Source organism: Enhydra lutris, unplaced genomic scaffold (genome assembly GCF_002288905.1).
Source record: "Enhydra lutris kenyoni isolate GAN:26980312 unplaced genomic scaffold, ASM228890v2 scaffoldscaffold43, whole genome shotgun sequence".
Taxonomy (NCBI): Eukaryota; Metazoa; Chordata; class Mammalia; order Carnivora; family Mustelidae; genus Enhydra; species Enhydra lutris.
This window is the reverse complement of record NW_019154127.1, coordinates 12,795,292-12,810,532: the sequence shown is the minus strand read 5'-3', so window position 1 is coordinate 12,810,532 and position 15,241 is coordinate 12,795,292.

Genomic DNA, 15,241 nt, shown 5'->3' with positions numbered 1-15,241 from the left:
GGCCTTGAGCGTGGAGCAGGTTCCCCTGTTGGCCGGCTGGCCCACTGTGGCCTGCCTCTGGGGCCGGGAGGCCCTGGGTGCTGTGTGCATCAGCAGAACTGGCTTCCGCATTTTGCTCAAAAATAACCCAACTCTAACCATCAGGGAATACGGAAAGCTCTAGAAACGGACGCCTGCTGTTGGTTTTCTGTTTACAGGCGGGCTGTCACTTGTGGAGTGCCCAGAGTGTTGAAAACCGTCTTCTGTGTCTCCCTACACATCTTTGTTACGAAGCTGAAACCCTGCCTAGCCTTGCTCTGCCTCATGCTTCTTTTCCTATCATGAGGATGAGACGTCATTTCTTACCAGAATTTGCAAGTGAGCTCACAGAGTTCAGAGCCTGCTAGTTCTGGGAAGGAGGCCTGGACTGTAAGAGGCAGCTTTCCTTGAGTGTGCGTGTGCACACGTGTGTGCGTGCGTGTGCACACGTGTGTGTGTGTGCGTGTGCATGTGTGTATGCTCAAAGAGCGTTCTCTCGAGCCCATTTAGCACCCATGGGGACTGGACACGAATCTGTCTTCTGGCTAATGCTGATGAAACTCTCCACACCTACAAAATACATGCACCCTCTGTGACCTACTCCATAGAAGCCTCGTCACGGTGGCTTGAGAAAACACACAGTGTTCTAGAAATACTCATTTTTATAATCTTGCAACCCTGATTGATTCTTTTGAGAGATGCCGTTATCAAGCACTGGGTTCGATGTAATAACATGCATGGTAAGAATAATGTCCATCCCACGTTCCCAGCAAATGCCATTGTTGGTCCCGTTTGACAAGGTTCGTTTACGCACTGACCTTCTGCTCATTTGCCAGCTTTGAAAACAAAATGGTGCATGGGATGCCATCTAATGAGAAAAGGCAAACATCTTTGGGGACTTCTGCAAGGCTTCTTTAAAAATGCTCCTTAACTGAATTTCGATGTTTGCAGAATGTTATTAAAATGTTAGCCAATAGGGCATTGTTATGGTATGAGTATTACAGAACCAGAAATCCATTTGCTTCCATGGAAAGTTAGTCACTCTGGAATAAATATCTAGTAATTTGACAGTGTAAACCTCTTCACTGACTGACTTGATGTTCTGTAGACAGAACTTTAATAAATCATTGTTAAATCTATTTAGCTGCCTCATGGAGGAAGGAGAAAATGATCTTTAACTAAACAAATGAAAACAGAGACTCTCTCAAGCTCTCTTCCTTCTGTTCTTTGCTTTGACAGGGGATGGGAGGTCAGAAAAACTGCCACACCCGTTAGGGCTCCCCTGCCTGCCCACCCTGGGGCGGGCATGAAAAATGGTCATCTTGGGTCCTTGGTCAGTGAGAAAGCCACTTTGCCTTTGAGATGGGCTATGATGATCTAAGATACAAAGCTTTCTTGGTCCAGGATGCCTGCATCCCAGTGTCCCTGCAACCTCTAAGAAAGTAAGTCAGAGGATGAGTCAAAGACAAAGTTAATGTCATAAGCCACAAGAAGTGAGGCTGGTGATGAAAGGGATGAGAATATATCTTAAATGGGTGGATGGGTGGCTGGATGGGTGGATGGATGGATGGATGAATGGATGGATGGATGGATAAATGCTAGGGTAGATGAATCATGGATCACAGATACTTGGATGGATGGATAGATCATGTACGCTTGGATAGGTGGATGGATGAATGCTTGGATAGAGTTGGGTGGGTGGGTGTTTGTATGGATGCTTGGATGGATGGATGGATAGGTGGGTAGGTGGGTGGGTGGATGGATGGATGGATGGACAGATGCTTGGGTGAATGGATAGGTAAATGCTCTGGTAGATGAATCATGGATCTCAGATACTTGGATGGATGGATAGATCATGGACACTCGGATAGGTGGATGGGTGCTTGCATGAGTGGATGGGTGGATGAGTGGATTCTTGGTTATATCTATGGATGGATGCATGGATGCTAAATCATGGATCACAGATCCTTGGATGGATGGATGGATGATGGATGCTTGGATAGATGGGTGCATGGGTGCACAGATGTCTGGATGGATGAATTAACAAATAAAGACATTTGGTTTGGGCAAATGTCAGACCTGCAATCACAGAAGTCCAGTAGGTGGGTGGACACACATTCATGGGGTACTCACTTTGTGACAGGCACAGTGCAGGCATGAGGCTTAGCTTTTAGGGAGTGAAGACCCTGGTGGTTGGTAGAGGGTCAGGAAGCGCCTGAGGAAATGACAGCTGGCTGAGCCTGAGTGAAGATGGAGCTGGCCTTTGGCAGGGAGAGGTCAGAGATTTCCAGCAGAGAGAAGAACTACGGTGAGAACAGTCTGGAGGTGATGTTGGGCTTCACAGAGGCCTGCAAGTCTGTAGCATGGTGCTATGGGGTTACACCCTCTGGGTCCGTCCTCTGTCCCTTTTCTTCACCTGTCCTGGGGCTGACCCATATGGACACACCAACAGGCCCCCTTCTCTTCTGGCTTCTGGTTGGGTTCAGCCAACACGGAATCCTTGTGGGAGCTCAGAGTTGGGTGAAGAGGTCAGGGCTTCAGTCTCTGAGACATTGCCCTCTTCAGGCTTTGTCTCCCATGACTGAAAGTTCACTGCTCTGCTCAAGGTGTCCTCCTATACATGGCTGTCTTCTTGCAGGCTCCCGGTAAATGCTTTCCCCCTCCCTATAACTCCTCTGGTGGTAACAGCTCCAGATTACCACATCATCTCTCAGGTGTCCCCCATACCCTGCCCACACCTTTATCACTAGTTCTTCGCCAAATAACCCCAAATTATCCTGATTCTGGAGTTGTTTCCTGTTGAGACTTTGACTGATAAGGTAGTTAGTACAAGGAGGGGCACAGAAAACAGATCCTCAAATAGGTTCTCGGAATGGGTTGGTCATATATTCCAGGTGCTCAGGAGTAATCTCCTTGATGACACAGGTAAGCACAGGTACAGCGACATCTTGATGATTCTGATAATCACCGCTGTCAGCGTGGACTAAAGTGCAGTGGGGAGGGCAAAGGACTAGGATGGAAGCCCTGGTGGGGCAACAGGGATGAGTCCCAAGAGTTTTAGTCTCTTGGCTTCATCCTATCTCCCCAGGGAGAGGAAAGACAGATTACGGGACGTTCATGAGGTAAGGGTCCTGGCGGGCAAAGAGAGGGACATGAGACATGGGATAAAGACATGTCTAGAGCCAAGAATTTTGAACTTCCAAGTTCCCTGAGCCTCCTTTCCCTCTAGAAGCAGTGCTCCCCTTTGTCTGAGGACACCAGCCCTGCTTTGCCCAAAAGCCTTTCAGGGACTAGACTTGGCCAGGTGCCCCCTGAGCTGATGCTAAGTCACCTTGTTCCTCCCCTCAACCTCTCACGACCCAAACCACCTCCGCTCCCACGAGGTGCAAATCAGAGTGGGGTCGGTTCTCCCTTCTCATGCTTCAGTGTGTCTGGGAATCTTAGGGGGTTCTGTTAAAAGGCAGATTCAACTCATTGACTCCCAACAAGCTCCTGGCATTGCCACTGGGCTGTGGACCATGGGTTGAGCCGCAGAGAGGCAGGCTCAACATAGTCCTGCTGGGGAGGGAGGAGGCACACTACCCACCAAGAGGTTTTATGACCTTGAAAAGTTATCAGCAGGAAATAGGGGAGCACGTGAGGGACTCTGATGGTATAAGACCAAGTAGGGATATGAAGCTTAGTAAGGCCCAACCAACCCACTGGCCCAGGAGGGACGGGTGTCGTCTGCAGAACCTGAGTGCCCTCTCCAGAGATTCTGATGTAATTATCTGGGATAGAGTTTGGCATTCGGAGTTTTAAACATTCCTCAGGAGAGTCTAATGGGCAGCCAGGGCTGGGAACCATTGGTTCAGAGTGGCTAAAGGTATTGTCTTCATCAACAGACGGCTAGATTGCTCATCAGGGCCTAGACTCAGTGATGGTCTACAGAAGGGCTCGGTGAGCCTGTGACTCTGCATTTCTTTTTTTTCTTTTTTTTTTAAATTTATTTATTTGACAGAGATCCCAAGTGGGCAGAGAGGCAGGAAGAGAGAGAGAGGAGGAAGCAGGCTCCCTGCCGAGCAGAGAGCCCGATGCGGGGCTCGATCCCAGGACCCTGGGATTATGACCTGAGCCTAAGGCAGAGGCTTTAACTCACTGAGCCACCCAGGCACCCCATGACTCTGCATTTCTAAGAAACGTCCTGGAGTGGCAGAGGCCCAGGGCTTATCCATCCGAGATAAGTGGGTTCTACTTTCATATCCAAATGGGAAGCGTTGTCTTCAGAGTGTTTGGACAAGCAGGATGTGCAGCAATTGCTAACCGATCACGGAAACTAGAAATGAAACAGGTGAACAGCCTCTCAAAACGTATGTATGTAAGGAGGAATATTCTATCTATCTATCTATCTATCTATCTATCTATCTATCCATCTCTCATCTACATCATTATCTGTGATCTATCTATATTGATTGATCTGTGGAAAATTCAAATTCTAAAATGATAAGCAGAAATCCAACTTAAATCACCCTAGTAGGGATTCATGACCCAGATCTGGACCTAAAGGCAATTCAAAGATCTGCATCTCTCCATTGATGGGGAGGCTGTCTTCCTTTGAAGAGGGCATTGCCATGAGGCACAGGTGTATAATGTGGAACTTTCCTCAGGCCTTCTCTAGAGATGTCCATGTCCTGGGACCAATGCAATGACCAACCCTCTGGACGTTATTAGATATTGATTCAGAACATGCACTGATCCCCAAGAGATACGGTGATCCACTAAAAAAGGTAGAAGAAGCTTCTGGGGGCTCCTGGGGGCTCGTTTGGTTAACCGTCCCAACTCTGGCTTTCAGCTCAGGTTCCTGATCTCACGGCTTGTGAGATCGGGCTCTGAACTCAGCGGGAGTCTGCTTGGATATTCTCTCCCTCTGCCACTTCCCCCACTCGCACTCTTTCTTTCTCTCTCAAATTAATAAATAAATAATAAATCTTAAAAACAAGTGGAAGCTTTTGGCAAGGTGATAATGGAGTCTTGGCCCAAATTCATCTCACGTGGAACCCAGTGGACCTACAGATCCATTCTGGATTATTTCCCCAGACTCAGAGTATACAGTTGGGATAAATAAATGTGCTTAATGTCTCAGCTCAGGGTACCATAATCAATACTATAGACCGGGTGGCTTAAACAGGAGACACTTATTTCTGGATCTGGAGGCTGGGAAGTCCGAGATCTGGATGCCTACAGATTCAGCGTCTGGTGAGGTCTCTCTCTCTGGCTTGTAGAGACGGCCACCTTCTCGCTGTGTCTCTGCACACGGCAGAGAGAGAACCAGCGCTGGTGTGTCTTCCTGTTCTTATAGACACTAATCCCCCACGATGGGGGTCCACCTTCATGTCCTCATCCAAACCTAATTATTTCTTTTCTTCTTCTTCTTTTTTTTTTTAAAGATTATTTATTTATTTGAAAGAGAGAGAATGAGAGAGAGGGAGAGAGAGTATGAGAAGGGGAGGGTTGGAAGGAGAAGCAGACTCCCCACTGAGCAGGTAGCCCGATGCGGGACTCAATCCCGGAACTCCAGGATCATAACCTGAGCCGAAGGCAGTCGCTTAACCAACTGAGCCACCCAGGCGCCCCCAAACCTAATTATTTCTTAAAGGCCCTACCTTCAGATACCATTGCACTGGGCGTTAGGGTTTCCATATACGAATTGGGCGGGGAGGGGAAACGCAGACATTTAGTCCATGATATTCAGCAACTGGCCAAAATGCCAAATAGGTAGAGGGGGCCAATGAAACTCCGTCCTCTACACCATACCCCTGAGAAATAATGAATCAAACCCACAACTGCATCCCAGGGAAACTGAAAATCTAGGGCACCAGCCGACTTGGGAGAGGTCGTGGTGGAGATCTGCACGGCGAGCCCGCGTAATACACCCATTTACCTGGAACAAAAGCCAGATGGATCTTAGAGCACAATAGCGGACTTTTCACAGACACAGAGGTGATGGGGACTGTGGCTCAGATATATCTTTACTGGGGAAAGTCAGCGCAGCCCCCGGCACCTACAAATTTGTAGGTATTGCCTGGAACACGCCTTGTTCTCAGTTGCGCTCACTAAGCAGAATCACACGCCGTCTGCACTTACGGTGTGCACTAGGTCCCGCCACATGGTCCTCCTTTCCCCAAAGCTGTCCTGCTTACCACCACGGCCGAGTGCTGACCTCAGACCAGTGCCTGGCCACCGTGATCCCCACAGGCACGAGCTGACGACCCGCTGGCTGACCGCTGCATACACCAAGCCCCGCCCATCGCAGAGGAGCAGTTTCTGCTTCCGCAGGAATAAAAGCTTCGTCTGCTTTGCGCCGCCCCCAGGCTCCCGAGCACCAACCCCCTACCCCGCCATCGTCCCAGCCGTGGCTGTGCTGTTCGCACCCCATCGCCTGCAACAGCAACACATTTCATGGCGAGCGGGTGCTGCCACCCCTGAAAGAGGTCACCGGCTGATCGTGTGCCCCAACCGTGAAATTGGATACACAAACAGAATTCCGTCCTGGACTGCAAGTTCTCGTGGGGACGCCGGGCAGGGGCAGACCACGAGGCACACGTAAACTGCATGAGGGGTGAGCTCAGGCTCCAGGGACCTGTGTGCTCCTTCGTCACCTCTCCCTCAGCCTGCTCCTGGGGCCACCAGGGATGTCTCCCATGGCTCATGGAGAAGGAGCAGCCTGAGCCTGGTCAGGGGAGGGTCTGCACATGGTGGAAGTAGTGGCAATTCTGCACAATCAAGACCTTGCCCAAAAGGACGATGATGAAGGGAAATCCTCCTGGTGGGCAGGACTCCACGGAACACATCTAGGTGCCCACGTCGCGGAGGTGCGGAGTCTGCCGAAGGCTCAGAGCTCTGTTGCGTGACGGCGGTGGGAGGGGGCGTGGTACAAAAGGATGGGCCAGTCCTCCAGAGCTGTGGAAAGGGCACAGACAAAAACCCGGGGACAAGGTGGGGCCTGGGGAGACATCTGGGGATCTCGTGGAAGGGGCCGAGTGTGAACTATTTGTACCTGACGTCAGTATCCACTGGGGGATGTGGGGGCAGCCCAGGATCCAGGGTCATGGGTGACCCATCTCATGGAGTCAGCGAACCTCTTTCTTCAACCAGCCTAGTTGTTGATCGTTGGATCCATGCCAGAGAGGCAACGCATTTTTAAAAAGATTAAAATTAATACAAACAATCCACAATAAGCAAAATATCAAAGTTTAAAATACAACCCAGTGGGACCCATGTATACTCTCCCGGCTCTGGAGGGAGAGCTGCTCTGGTCTCTGTCCCACCGCCGGAGGGCTGCTGGAGGTTCTAAGGGTCCTGGCGGGAGGCTTCATTAATTCTACCTGCGCCTCCTTCCTCACGTCTTTGTCCCCTCTGCGCGTCTCACCCCTTCTCTTCTCTTGTAAGGACGATCGTTTTGGATTAGGGCCCCTCCCGATCCAGGACGGTCTCATTCCCAGACCCTGAATTTAATTACATCCGCCAAGACCCTTTTTCCAAATAAGGTCATAGTCACAGGCTCCGGGTAGCTCCATCCGGGTGGGTGTACCCCTGGGTCTCATGAAGCGAAACATCGATCACGTACCCCAGACTGACTCGTTGGCTGATCTGATTTTTAACGGAGAGAATTTCCCTGTTTGACGATTTCTCTTAACTGAGGGGTCATCTTAAATAATTTTTAATCAACTTAAGTCGAAGTAAAATTATAATACATTCTGTTTCGATATAAACAAACCAGTGCTGTTCTGGCTTTCAGTACACCTACTTCTTAGCTTTTCGTCATTTTCCAGCCGCTTTAACGCTCAGGGGAAAACGACCATGTATAAGTATGACAAGCTTGTCCGTGGGGCGCACATGCTTCCCCGCGTCTCGGACCCACTGGGTTGGCGCAGAACTTCTCAGGAGAGAAAGCGCAGGTGTAGGCAGCCAGAAGCCAGGCTGGGGAGTGCATGGGTGTTTGCTCCGTCCCCATTCTCTCCAAATTTAGTCTGGGCCCCACTTCTCGGTGGGTGGTGGGCGTGATTTCAGGGGCAGGTGCGGGGGCTGCGGGGCCGAGGGCATGCAGGTGTGCCTACAGCGCCGGGAGAGCGGGGCAGGCTCTGGGGGCCGGGGGCGGGGGCTGCTGGCTCCTGGACATGGGGGTCATGGGAGCTGGGTGGGGGTCCGCTTTGCCCACTGCAAGGGATGAAGGCAAAGGGGGCTGGGCCGGCACCGAGGTGTCGTTTGGATTAGACTTCGAGGACAGCGCTGTCCCCACTCCAGGGTCTCCTCCCATTTTGGTGTCTTTGCTGCAGCAGACACATGCCCTGAAGACGTCCCAGCTCAGCAGCTTCCAGAGGAATCCGGGCATGATCAAGGGCCTCGGGGGCCATGGGAACAGGCACAGCTGCCTGTCTGACTCTGCGTGGGGCTTGCTGGGTCCCCCATCAAACCGCCACAGCTGAGGCCCTGACGGCGCCCCCAGACAGGCGAGAGCCAGGCCCCAGGGTGCAGACGCTCCCCCCAGAAGCTCTGTTTGGCCGGCCATCTGGGCACGGCTTCCTGGAGCCCCAGGGACATCTCGCCCTCTGAGGACCACATAGATGAGGGACCCTGGGACAGATCACGTGTCTCTTCCTGGTCCTCGGGGGTGGAGGGAAGGAACACAGGCGATTTTACAGCAATATGCACTGAGACAATAGAATTGAACAGCTTTCAACTTCGAGCTGCCTTTCTGCGGGGTTTGTAAAGGCTGAGCAAATGCCTCCCTTCTGTTTTTTAAACTGGGCCCCAGGGGTTGGCATGAAAAGATCCTGGAAGGAAAAGCCTGCAGTGGACAGTGGCCGGCCGGCAGCCTCCTTCCACGGGTTCACGGCCCCTGCTTCCTCCCCTGTTGTGCCACTGAGGTGGGAGCTGGGGCTCCCTCTGGCCGCCAAGGCCACAGCTGGAAGTCCTGTGACAGGGGCCTCCACCACTCCACCGAGCGCCACGGCGTCTCGCGGGCTGGGAGCTGGGATCCCCGTTACAGGAGAGCACACTGGACCCTGTAGACACTCAACCGTATTAGTCATCAAAGGAGCCCAGCTCAGGTCTGGAATGCACCCTTGGGAGGACTATGAGGACGGAGACAGGGAGCGAGTCCTCCCATGGCCGGAAGGCTCGTACGCTGCCACGTGACTCAGGAACACGGTTGGACAGCGTGCGCTGAGCCCGTGAGCAACCCAGGACCCAGCAATCCGCTCCGTTATACACGCAGAGAAAATGCCCTCCAGTGGCAACCAAGGACACGGACGCGGTGCACCAGGCCACGGTTCGTCTCAGCCACAAGCCAGGAACTGCCACGGAGCCTGTGACCAGCAGGATTAAGGTCCCGAGCCCTGTGCGCCCCCGCGCAGTGGTGAGAGTGGACGGTCTCCGGGCGCAGGCGACATCCTAGCGGAATAGCACAGGCGTGACGCGGGGGCGGGCAGACAGGAGACCCCCCTGCGGTTCACCTACTCAAGGGGACGCCGGATAGTCCGTGGTGCCGGCTGTTGGGACAGTGGCTCTCCAGGGAGAGTGCGTGGTGGCTGGAGGGGCCAGGTGGGATCGTGGGGGGTGAGGCTCTCCCGCTTGATTTGGTGCTGGTTCAACAGGTACTTTCTCAGTGTCAAAATCCATCAAAGGAAATACGTAGGATTTGTACATTTCGTTTTATGCAGGTCGTACTTCAATAAAGAGCTGAGATAAAATGAAAGAGGAGATGAACGTGGGGATTGGTGAGGGGTGCAGGGAGCTGGGTGTGGCTACGGCCTGAAGACTTTTTCTCCATCAGGTCCCTAACGTTGTCACCAAGCAGGCACGGAAGGAGGAGGAGGGCGAGGGAGAGCAGGGCCAGGCTCTGGGGGCACGGGGGGCTGCTGGCTCCTGCACATGAGGGTAGTGGGAGGCTGGTGGGAGCCCACCTCGCCCACCGAGGCTGGCGGTGCTGTGGGAGGGAACGAGCGCCCCCAACTTTGGGACAGGGGATGCCGCAGGGAGAAGAGTCGGGCTGCCCAGAGGGCCGCCATGGGACCTTGGTGGTTGGGTGAGGAGAACAAGGACATTCAGGGAGGGGATGGAGCAAAGTCTCAGGACACAGGGGTGAAGTGCCTGCAGGCAGCTTCATGGTGGCAGAGGGGCACGTGGAGGTGGAGGGTGGAGGGGATCTGCTGGGGACAGTTCATGGCCCAGGGACGGTGCAGCCGTCACGGCCCCTCAGCTGCCCCTTTCACCCCTTGCTTGGAAAGGCACCCATCCTAGGTGCCTGCTGCCACAGCCCCCTGGAGGGCGTAGCCCCCCACCCCAGCTGGCGCTTCCCAGCCCTATGACTTGCAGCTCCAAGTCCCACACTGTCCCCTCCGGATCCTCGCCCCGGCTCACCCTGGCCTCCCTCTCTCGGGTCTCAACGTGGACAGCAGTTGGTCCCCTGCTGTCGGGGGGGCCCTCTGGTGCTCCTCCAGCCGCTGCAGCAGACCCCGAGGGGCAGAGACTCCGTGGCTGGGCAAGACCCCAGCTCAGCCCCTGCCTCGCCTCGGCCACCACGGGGACGATGGCCTCATTCTGCTCAGCCTCTTAGTCTGTGCTTGGCCATTGTGGGGACTGGAGAAAAGGGGGTGCGATTCATGCATGGAAGGGGTGTGAAGGTCTTAAATTCCTCCGATTGCAGACTGGAGTTTCGTGGGGAGCTTCGGTTATTTGATCAACAAAGCAAATGTGCCTGTTGGATCCAACCGTCTAGGAAATCAGCCTTTTAAACACAGAAATTCTTGAGCTCTTTCGAATGTTCCCATGCTGGAAATAAATTTGGTACAATTTCCACTTAACATCCCCGTCTGGAGCAGTTCCTTCTGTCTTAACTGAAAGAAGGAACCAGGGAGCCCTTCGTTGGCGACGACAAGCACGGCAAAGTCTGGATATCCGCGAATTCTCTAACGTCAAGAGAAGGACTAGGAGTTTGATTTTCTTAAAATTTCTGTACGGGATTCCAAACATTTCAGCTGCTGAAAGGTCCTGAGACGGGCTCCCTAGAAGGCCTCCAAGGAAGCAGGGACATATTCCCAGGCCACTCTGGGGACAGCAGCGTCTTGTTTCCATGACGACGTTATTTCCCACAATGCGTCAGGACACGCTGACCTCTGCTCGTAGCCTATAAAAGGGGAGGTCCCATTTTTAAACATGCCTTATTGTAAGAGTTCGATGTGGTTTTCGCATCCCAGGGGTTCACATCCCTCTGCTAGGTTTTCCTGTTCGCTCCCGGAGGGTTCCCATCCCACGGAGGCCGCAGCGCGCTCCCTTCCAGGGCGGGGGACCTCCCTTTCTTTGGTGCTCCCGAGACTACAATGACAAGTCTCCAAACTCGCACACAGTTAGGGAGAACAGGGAGCCCTCTGTCCCCACGTTTAGTTTCCGAGCACATATCTAATGTGTTCTCTCCCATTTCCTTCCCCTTGAACTTCACGGAGCCCTGCATTTTCTGTCCCCATCCTTCTTTCTTAGGGATGCTGGAGCGACGTGCCGTACATAGGCAGCCCCTCGGCCTGTCCCTCCTGGCCTGCTTCTTCTTTCCCCCCATTGGGTTGCAACTTCTAGAAGGAGAGACAACGATCATGGAAAATACCGTAGACGTCCTGAGGGGGAGGAGGAAGGAGAGGGGATGGCAGACAAGTGGAACCCGCTGGGTCACAGTCCCAACATGTCAGCCGCCATTCAGGCGGAGGGTCGAGCGCCAACGACCTCCGACGACCTCCGACAACCTCACCAGGTTGCCCGAAACCATGCGGTTGCCCGCACGGCGGGCGTGGTGAGGGTCTAGACCCGCTTCTGTTTCCTCCTTCACCGCACCCTGCCCTGCGGCTTCGGGCAGGTCCCTCCTCTGCAGGAAGAGGACAAGGGGCACGTGTCCTGGGACCCCAGCCTGGTCTCACGCCCCCAAAGCACACAGACGGCTCACCGGCCTGGGGGCAGGTGCACTGCCCGCTGCCTGGGGCCCATGGGACACTTGGACTCGGGTGTCTGCTGGAGACCAAGCCCTCAGCAGGGTGGGATGGGGTCTGCCTGTCTGCTGTTCCGCAGCCGACGCCTGCCGTGGGATGCCAGCCACAGACGGAAGGATCAGCGCGGGGGGGGGGTGAATTTCGGGGAGGAAGGATCCCGGGTCACGTCAGCCATCAGTTCCAGAACACTGAGGCCCGGAGGCTGCTGGCTAATCAGCTGACCTGGGGCCACCTGACGTCCTGCTCGAACCCGCTCACATTCATGGAGGTCACGTTGCAACACATTTCCCTGCGGCGCCTTTTCTGAATGATGCTGGGGTCTCGTGGATTCCCAGGAGCGGCTGCCTCTATACCGTGACTTTAAAGCTCACATGTCACTGCAGGGACCTTTTAAATGTGGAGGAAAGTTGATGGTCAGCCTTTCAGAAACCACCCTGTCCGTAAGATGAGACAGGCTTGCAAGATCATACAGGACCGCTGCCCGTATAAAGATAAGATCATCACTCCAGGCTTGCTCTTGATAAACTGTCTGTGGTCTGAAAGCTCTGTTTCTGAAGACTGTTCTTCATGGCTTGTCCTGCCTTTCTCCCATCATGCCACTGACCATCAGGTTCTAGGTTCTGGAAGGACGGCAGCTTGGCCCAGCCTGGATCGCTGCAGGAGCCCAGCCTCCTAGACAGTGGCCTCTTGATAGGCCTAGGTTGAAAACTGAATACATTTACAAAAAAAAAGGGAAAAGGCTAGTACCTAATTTGGGGACCCTAGGAGTGAGGTAGAGAGGTCTAGTGCAGACCTTGACTCTGAGAGCAGAGAGGGACCGCCAGCGCCCTCGCACTGGGACTGTGGTGCGTGCGACTGCCAGCATCGCTCATCTACAGAGGAAAGCAGATTGTGGCTCCGAGGACGGAGAAGCCCGTGGGCTGAGCCTCAGCACCTCCAAGACCTGAGAGTGACCAGCTGTTACTGCGTTCCTCTGGCCATCTCTGTGGCGATAAGGTACTGAGTTTGCTCCCTCTGGGGAACCCCTCAGACTTCACGTCTGTCTGTCCACCTACAATCAGCCATCAGCTTGGCCTGGTGTGGCTGGACCCTTGGGTGCTGGTGGGGGGTGGTGGTCATGGTACCAGAAGGGCAGTTGGAGCCACACCTGGAAAAGACTTCATTGCCTGCCTCCTGGCTGACTTCACTTTGCAATAGAAACCCTGGGCAGGACGAGAGTCCAGGACAGAGTGATGCCGTCAGGGTGTCTCAGTCTGCTCGGGTGCTTGTAGCAAAATGCCCAGAGACTGGGTGCCCAAGCAGTAGAAGTGCATTTCCTCACGGTGCCAGAGGCTGGATGTCCAACGCTACTGTGCTGGCAAACTGGTTCGTGGTGAGGGCGCACCCCCCGCCCTGCAGACGGCCGCCTGCTTACTTTCCCCACTGTGCGCTTCAGCAGGGCTGGGGAGGGACAGAGCAAAGTCTCTGCTGTACTCTCACAAGGACTCTGGTCCTGCGGGGTCAGGGTCCCACCGTGAGGACCCCATTGAACCTCATGACTTCCTTACTCCCAAGACACCCACAGTGGGCCTAACTTCAGCCTATAATTTTGGGGGTGACACAAGTCAGTCCACAGCTGATGGTAGTTTAGGAGGTTTTATGGGGGCAGCAGAGAAGGGAGCTCGTGGAGAAGAAAAATATTGGAGTAGCTATTGTATACCTGGCAGTGTGAGGGGTATCGTATGCCTTTTAGAACATCATCCTCCCTTCCTAGTCTTCTTTTACAATAAGGGAAACCGAGGTCAAGGAAGTGGAGGAATTGCTTGAAGGCATACAGCTCCAGAGTGGGGAATGAGCCTTCAACCCTGCGTCATCCTGCAGAGCCTGGTGCTGTCACGCAGTTGAGGAACAGGGACTGGAAGGGGAAATGGCCGGGGACAGAGTCATATGTTTGGGGACGGGGCACAAGGGACAGACACTTTTTGGATGTCTCAGGTTGGGAGTGGGCCATTTTAAAGGTACAGCGCAGGATCTGTGAGAGGGCCAGGTGTCGCCCAGAGAGAACCGGCGAGAAGCCTGGGGCTGAATCATTCAGCACTTGTTGTGTACCAAACATCAGGCTGCTGGAGGAATCTTATGGTCTGAATGTGGCTCCCAGAGGAGTCTCCTTGAGCAGGTGCAAAGGTCTTTGTAAGGGGCTAGGAGGGTGACAAGTGCTGCTGTCCGCACTTCTTTAGTAATGGGGATGTGTTGGGGGTGTTGTCAGGGTGCCGGAGAAGAGGCATGGTTGGTGGTGGGGGGGGGCCCTGACAGAGGCAACTGCATGTTTCCTGTCTCCGAGAAAGGAGAGTGTAGACGCCTGGAATCCACAGAAACAGGGGCCACAGCATGGTGTCTGGGCCTGTACCCTGCATTTGATTAAGGGAGAATGCCACGTCCTTTCAAGCTGTTGTAAATCAATGTGCTCTGAGTACACACTTGAGCTTCCTTGGGAGAGCAAGGGTGGGTTTAAGACAGAGTGTTCCCCAAGAAGGTGGAGGCACTTGGCAGAGAACCCTCTCTGAGCTGGGAGGAGTTTCCTACCCTCCTCAACATAAAGGAATATTTTCAAACCAACCAACCACAACCAACCAACCACAACCAACCAACCAGCCAGCCAACCACAACCAACAATAACCAACCAACAAACCAGCCAACCACAACCAACCAACCAACCATGACCAACCAGCCAGTGAACCACAACAAACCAGTCACAACCAACCAACCAACCAACTACATCCAACCACAACTAACTAACTGTAACCCACCCACCAACCAACCACATCCAACCAACCAGTCAGCCACAACCAACCACAACCAACCAACCAACCAACCAACCAACCACAACCAACAATAACCAACCAACAAACCAGCCAACCACATCCAACCAACCAACCACAACCAACCACAACCAGTTCAGCATTTAAACAGTGTATTGCATAGTCTTTCACCCAGAAGTCACAGTCACAACACAAAATAACTCATTGTCTAAAGACCCACATAACAAAAGGGCACCTGTTCCTCCTGGACAGAATGGTGAGGGCCTCATTGCCCAGAGATGTCTCTTGCCCAACCCTACTTCAGCTGCCATGACCTCCTTCAGCCTTGGTCTCCCCCAACCCAGTTAGGACGGGTTAAGGGCCTCATCCATGATAGAGATGTAAATTCTGGAATCAAAGGAGAGTGTAGAC